Source organism: Tachypleus tridentatus, chromosome 1, assembly GCF_004210375.1.
Source record: "Tachypleus tridentatus isolate NWPU-2018 chromosome 1, ASM421037v1, whole genome shotgun sequence".
Lineage (NCBI taxonomy): Eukaryota > Metazoa > Arthropoda > Merostomata > Xiphosura > Limulidae > Tachypleus > Tachypleus tridentatus.
Genome location: NC_134825.1, coordinates 118,001,638 through 118,009,213, shown reverse-complemented (window position 1 = coordinate 118,009,213; position 7,576 = coordinate 118,001,638). Strand labels below are relative to the sequence as shown.

The 7,576-nt window shown below is 37.5% G+C and overlaps 1 long non-coding RNA gene across 2 annotated transcripts in view; it reads right to left on the bottom strand.

Annotated features, from left to right (window-relative positions):
- Positions 1-2,023: 2,023 nt before the first annotated feature.
- The window catches only part of LOC143222398 (uncharacterized), a 50,836-nt gene continuing 45,283 nt past the window's right edge, over positions 2,024-7,576 (bottom strand). For both annotated transcript variants that reach the window (XR_013012229.1, XR_013012227.1), the window contains one exon: positions 2,024-3,128. This is a non-coding gene — a long non-coding RNA (uncharacterized LOC143222398). The remainder of the gene's footprint in view (positions 3,129-7,576) is intronic.

The window sequence follows — 7,576 nt, the reverse complement described above, 5'->3', positions numbered from 1 at the left end:
AATTCGCGCAAAACTACACGAGCACTATCTGCGCTAGCCATCCATCCATAATTTTGGCAGTGTAAGACTAGAGGGAAAGCAGCTAGTCGTCATCACCCACCGCCAACTCTTAGGCTACTCTTTTACTAACGCATAGTGAGATTGACCATCACGTTATAACGCCCCAATGGCTGAAAGGGCGAGCATGTTTGGAGCGACGAGGGTTCAAACCCGAGACCCTCAGATTACGAATCGAGTGCTCTAATCACCTATTTGTGCCGGGCCATTTCTGGCTCGAGTATGACTGTTCGAGTGTTTCCTGTTTCGCTACACACCCTCACGATATGTGATAGGGCAGTGGTGTATAATTCTAGTGGCATCATACAGTCGAATGGTTAGAATGCACAATATATATCACTTCTAACACGCTGTATTTGTCAAGTATCTGCAGCGTCACGTCAGTGAAATAGCGAATACAATTGTTTGTATAAAGTGCTATTAACCATCTATATTTAATTACTAGAAACTACTAACTCACTGATGTTTAATCAACTACACTGAAATTCAAATTCCCGGAAGCGATTACTAAGTTACATCAGTAGACAATGACTAGAAGATATGAAAATGAAACTCGACGGATGTGATTGGATTACGTCGACTCCGGTGATTGTTAAGTGGCCTTTCAGAGCACGTGTGTATTCGATACACTACCATCATGACCATTTATCTCCTTCGCCATACAGAAAACAAAATAATTTGATATATACTAGCCATTTATAACGGATTCTCTTTACTGCTTGGTTCGTGGCGAGTGGATAACTAAACGGATGGGCCCGGCATGGCCAGGTGGGTTAAGGTACTAGACTCGTAATCCGAGGGTCACAGGTTCGAATCCCCGTCACACTAAACATGTTCGTCTTTGCTGCCGTGGGATCGTTATAATGTGACGGTCAATCCCACTATTCGTTGGTAAAAGAGTAGCCCAAGAGTTGGCGGTGGGTGGTGATGATTAGCTGCATTCCCTCTAGTTTTATACTGCTAAAGTACGGACGGCTAGCGCAGATAGTCCTCGAGTCACATTGCGCGAAACTCATAAACAAACAAACCAATCTGATGTGTTTAGATTTCAATCGATTCAATTTGTAAATGAAATTTATTCTTGATGTTAAGCAAAACACGTGATTTCATTTGAACTACTATGGTTTGGAATTAAAGATTTTATTTGCGTTAAAAATATTCATGGTCTTGTTTTGCAAAGTTTTTTATACTATTACAAAATCACAAACCCAGCGAATAAACTCGTCATGGTCTAAAGACTACACGCTTGTTTTGTTTTGGAATTTCGCACAAAGCTGCTCGAGGGCTATCTGTGCTCGCCGTCCCTAATTTAGCAGTGTAAGACTAGAGGGAAGGCAGCTAGTCATCACTACCCACCGCCGACTCTTGGGCTATTATTTTACCAACGAATAATGGGATTGACCGTGACATAATAACGCCTCGACGGCTGAAAGAACGAGCATGTTTGGTGCGACGGGGATTCGAGTCCGCGACCCTCGGATTACGAGACGAGTGACCTTAACCACCTGGCCATACCGGGCAGAATTAAAATAAAATCGAACGTAAATTCGCATGAGCAAAAGCAGTGAAAATACCAAACAATGCTTGTCAAATTTCAGTTTAGAAACCCACCGCCCTTTTAAACGTCACATAATAAAGGCACTTTATGTCAAAATTTATTTGATTCGTTCAAACGATACGATCCTAGCCATATTTGGCCCGGCATGGCCAAGCGTGTTAAGGCGTGCGACTCGTAATCTGAGGGTCGCGGGTTCGCATCCCCGTCGCCCCAAACATGCTTGCCCTTTCAGCCGTGGGGGCGTTATAATGTGACGGTCAATCCTACTATTCGTTGGTAAAATAATAGCCCAAGAGTTGGCGGTAGGTGGTGATGACTAGCTGCCTTCCCTCTAGTCTTACACTGCTAAATTAGGGACGGCGAGCACAGACAGCCCTCGAGCAGTTTTGTGCGAAATTCCAAAACAAAGAAACCTTGCCATATTTAGTTTAAAAACGCCTTCGAATAGTTTTAAGAAATGTAAAGTAGAAAAAGTGCACATTTTACATAAGAAATATTTACATTTCAGAAATATGTTAATTGATCGAACATTTAAAATTTTAATATTTTAAATAGATATTTCTAGCTATAGAAATTAGTATAGACATTATATATAGCCTCGTTTGTTTACGTATTTTAGAGTCTCTAGTTTTGGATTGGAAATATTATATTTGAAGTTTAATTCAACTTGTCTCTGTACTTAGTAATCGACCTCTCTTACTGTTTTTAAATTAACAGTTTTTATTATTTATGTGTTAAAATTTTTTGTGTATAGCAAATTTTAAGTACGTACTAGTATATGCGTTCAGTTCGATGCTGCCCGTTTTTCAACAGTTTACAGTTTCATTGACTTTTGCCACCTAACAGTTATTTTTCTTAGACATGTGAGTTCGGGCCTGAAGTTTCGTGTAAACACGGTTTAAACACGCGTCGAGTACAACGGAAGCCACTCACAACAACATTAAATATACTATGTATCTATAGTCGTAAATCAACTTTGCATCGTTTAACGTTGTATATCTGTTATGTTTTGGTGCAAACTACCTAACCGAATTTGTTGTATGCTTGTGAGACGCAAATATGAATAAAAGTATTGAAATAATATTAAAATACGCAATCACAATTTCAGTAAAACACAAAAGTTGGTATTATAAGTCGCCTCTCACAAGAGTGAAGACATTTACTGTGGAAATTGTCTACTGTCAGATACCTCACTGAAACAGTCACAGCTGGTCACTTATAGACGAATTACAACACCAAACTCGAGAATCAATGAAGAACACCGTCTTTGAGAAATAATGAATCCTCAACGTGGCAGTTTCCAATTAATGCGCCATAAGCAGCACAATTTATTTTCCAATTAATGCGTATTAGTAAACCACCTACAGGGTGGCCCGTAAGTCTCTACCCATCCAAATATCTTATGTATCCAGTGTATCTGTGTGCTGTCCCTCATTCTCGCTGCATAATATTATGCGACGCCATGTTCTGTGAGACATTTTCCTCAACATGGGCTTCCATCGGCCATATTTCTCTGAAAAAAAGATACAAATTTATAATACATGCGTAATTGAATATAACATAATAACATATGGATCTAAATTTTTTTGAATGGTGGAAAGTGAAGAACTCAGAGAAATTCTTCATGTGAAAAATCTATTGCACTTGAATTACTTTTAAAGCTGTCGTATAACATACTCAATATTGCAATCACTACCACTGTCCAGGTTTTAATAAAATATTAGTAGACAATATTTTTCTGTAGTAGTATGTAAAACTATAATCGATAATAATAGGGCTAGCGATACTGTTATAAATACACTGATTGTTTACTCTGATAAAATTAAATACTACTCACTAGGATAATGGTCCTTAAAAGGCTTGATGTTCGAATGATTTAGAAGAGCTTATGTTGACAGCGTGTGTGTGTATATGTGGTTCTTATAACGAAGCCACATCAGGTTATCTGTAGTGTCGGTATCGGGAAGAAATTAGAAACTTTAAGAGGGTAGAAATATTTTCTTTCAAGAATAAACTTATAAATAGTTCTATAGCCTGAGCAAAACTTTTAATAGATTTCTGATATGTGCACGAAATATTCATAACCGATTATTTTGTAGGCTTATACAACAAGAATTATACGAAGAGCGTTTGAATAGATTGTTTAATGTTGTCTAACAATCGGAAAGTCAATATTTTATAAGGCTTAGTGAAATAGAAATGTTGAGTGATGTTTCAAGAACAAGTCTGATGTCTAAGGTGGTTTTTGATTGTATGTTCTACTAGAATTCTAGCGAACTTCCTCGGCGAACCTTATTATTAATCACCAACGTGGTTCATGATGTTGTGAACAGAGATATGTTCCAGAGTTTACACTTATTTGTTTTAAACCTAAATAAAACATCCCTATGTTCTGCTTAGTAAGTTACGTAATATGACAACTGAGGTATTTAAAATTTATATTTGTGAAACATATACCCTTCTTATACATGTGATATTCCGCTTAATAATACTGCATATATGGGAAAAGGTTTGAATCTTGGCTTACATGAAATAGCACAAACTCTGCGTCTAGGAGGTCGAGGGTTCGATCTCGTCTGTACACTTTTATATGTTGTTACTTTTTAAGTATCGGTAGTAAAATAATAGAAATAATCATAAATGTAATGGAAAATAAATTAGAAAAATGGAAAAGATTGTTATTTTGAATGAACCACAAAGATACATAATGGACTATCTGGGCTCTGCAGACATATCGCTAAGCCACTGGGGGCTATTGGAGAAGAAATTAGAAACACAGAAGTATTAGAAAATTGTTGTTTTTGAATTTTGCACAAAGCTATACGAGGGCTATCTGCGCTAACCGTCCTTAATTTAGCAGTGTAAGACTAGAGGGAAGGTAGCTAGTCATCACCACCCACCGCCAACTCTTGGGCTACTCTTTTTCCAACGAATAGTGGGATTGACTGTCACATTATAACGCCCCCACGGCTGAAAGGGCGAACATGTTTGGCGCGATGAGGATTCGAACCCGCGACCCTCAGTATTACGAGTCGCATGCCTTAACACGCTTGGCCATGCCGGACCTATTAGAAAATAAACTAAAAACATGGAAGTAATGGAAAACATGTTTCAAACATAGAAATAATGGAAAATAAACTAGAAACATGCAAGTAATGGAATACATGTTGCAAACATGGAAATAATGGAAAACACATATTAGAAACATAAAAGTAATAGAAAACATATTAGAAATAATGATATTTTGTGATTTTTTTATTTTAAAAACAACAACAACAACGTCTAGAACAAAATTCACTTCGGCTGAAGGTTGGTGTCGTAACAACACGAAGCTGCTGTTTTGTGCACCTGTGACACGTGTGCCACTTGCGCTCGTCTCACTCAGTGGATTATACGTATTATAACATTCTAGATCGAACCATGCGCTGATAAAACTGTTGGCATAATACCAGTTACTGACGATATTGTTGCCAAGTGAAGTTTCAAGAACGTCTCCTATAAATGTTTATAAATCGACGCGCTAAGAGACAGAAAAATATTATTAATCAGTTACAGTCGATGGGAATTGTGGGATCGGTAACTATAATTCTTATTAATGGGAGGTGTGGGATCGGTAACTATAATTGTTATTAATGGGAGGTGTGGGATCGGTAGCTATAATTGTTATTAATGGGCGGTGTGGGATCGGTAGCTGTAATTGTTATTAATGGGTGGTGTCGGATCGGTAGCGAAAATTGTTATTAATGGCAATTGTGGGATCGGTAGCTATAATTATTATTAATGGGAGGTGTGGGATCGGTAGCTATAATTGTTATTAATGGGAGTTATGGGATCGGTATCTATAATTGTTATTAATGGGAGTTGTGTGATCGGTAACTATAATTGTTATTAATGGGAGTTGTGGGATCGGTAGCTATAATTGTTATTAATGGGAGGTGTTGGATCGGTAGCTATAAATGTTATTGGTGGGAGTTGTGGGATCGGTAGCTATAATTGTTATTAATGGGAGGTGTGGGATTGGTAGCTACAATTGTTATTAATGGGAGTTATGGGATCGGTAGCGAAAATTGATATTAATGGCAATTGTGGGATCGGTAGCTATAATTGTTATTAATGGGAGGTGTGGGATCGGTAACTATAATTGTTATTAATGGGAGGTGTGGGATCGGTAGCTATAATTGTTATTAATGGGAGGTGTGGGATCGGTAGCTGTAATCGTTATTAATGGGAGGTGTCGGATCGGTAGCGAAAATTGTTATTAATGGCAATTGTGGGATCGGTAGCGAAAATTGTTATTAATGGCAATTGTGGGATCGGTAGCTATAATTGTTATTAATGGGAGGTGTGGGATCGGTAGCTATAATTGCTATTAATGGGAGTTGTGGGATCGGTAGCGAAAATTGTTATTAATGGGAGGTGTGGGATCGGTAGCTATAATTGTTATTAATGGGAGTTATGGGATCGGTAGCTATAATTGCTATTGATGGGAGTTGTGGGATCGGTAGCGAAAATTGTTATTAATGGGAGGTGTGGGATCGGTAGCTATAATTGTTATTAATGGGAGTTATGGGATCGGTAGCTATAATTGTTATTAATGGGAGGTGTGGGATCGGTAGCTATAATTGTTAATAATGGGAGGTGTGGGATCGGTAGCTATAATTGTTATTAATGGGAGTTGTGGGATCGGTAGCTATAATTGTTATTAATGGGAGGTGTGGGATCGGTAGCGAAAATTGTTATTAATGGGAGGTGTGGGATCGGTAGCGAAAATTGTTATTAATGGGAGGTGTGGGATCGGTAGCGAAAATTGTTATTAATGGGAGTTGTGGGATCGGTAGCGAAAATTGTTATTAATGGGAGGTGTGGGATCGGTAGCGAAAATTGTTATTAATTGGAGGTGTGGGATCGGTAGCTATAATTGTTATTATTGCCTATTAATCGGAAAAATACAGAATATGACAAAGAACGTTTATAGGTTTATAAGTTCATAGGCTTATGGTTTATATGTTTATAGGTTTATAAGTTCATAGGCTTATGGTTTATATGTTTATAGGTTTATAGGCTTATGGTTTATATGTTTATAGGTTTATGGCTTATATGTTTATAGATTTATAGGTTTATGGTTTATAGGTTTATAGATTTATAGGTTTATGGTTTATAGGTTTACAAATTCAGTAAATTATTTTCGGACATTGTTATTTCTACGAGTACATTGAATATCTTCACTGGATAAAGTCATATTGTATTGGTATGAGGCCAGTCAATCTATCTAGCTTGAGCAAGGTGTAACAATATAGCTTAAGCGAGGTGTAACAATATAGCTTAAACGAGGTGTAACAATATAGCTTAAGCGAGGTGTAACAATATAGCTTAAACGAGGTGTAACAATATAGCTTAAGCGAGGTGTAACAATATAGTTTCAACGAGGTGCAACAATATAGCTTAAGCGAGGTGTAACAATATAGCTTAATCGAGGTGTAACAATATAGCTTAAGCGAGGTGTAACAATATAGTTTCAACGAGGTGCATCAATATAGCTTAAGCGAGGTGTAACAATATAGCTTAATCGAGGTGTAACAATATAGCTTAAGCGAGGTGTAACAATATAGCTTTAGCGAGGTGCAACAAAATAGCTTAATCGAGGTGTAACAATATAGCTTAAGCGAGGTGCAACAAAATAGCTTAATCGAAATGTAACAATATAGCTTAAGCGAGGTGTAACAATATAGCTTAAGCGAGGTGTAACAATATAGCTTAAGCGAGGTGTAACAATATAGCTTAAGCGAGGTGCAACAAAATAGCTTAATCGAGGTGTAACAATATAGCTTAAGCGAGGTGTAACAATATAGCTTAAGCGAGGTGTAACAATATAGCTTAAGCGAGGCGTAACAATATAGCTTAAGCGAAATGTAACAATATAGCTTAAACGAGGTGCAACAATATAGCTTAAACGAGGTGTAG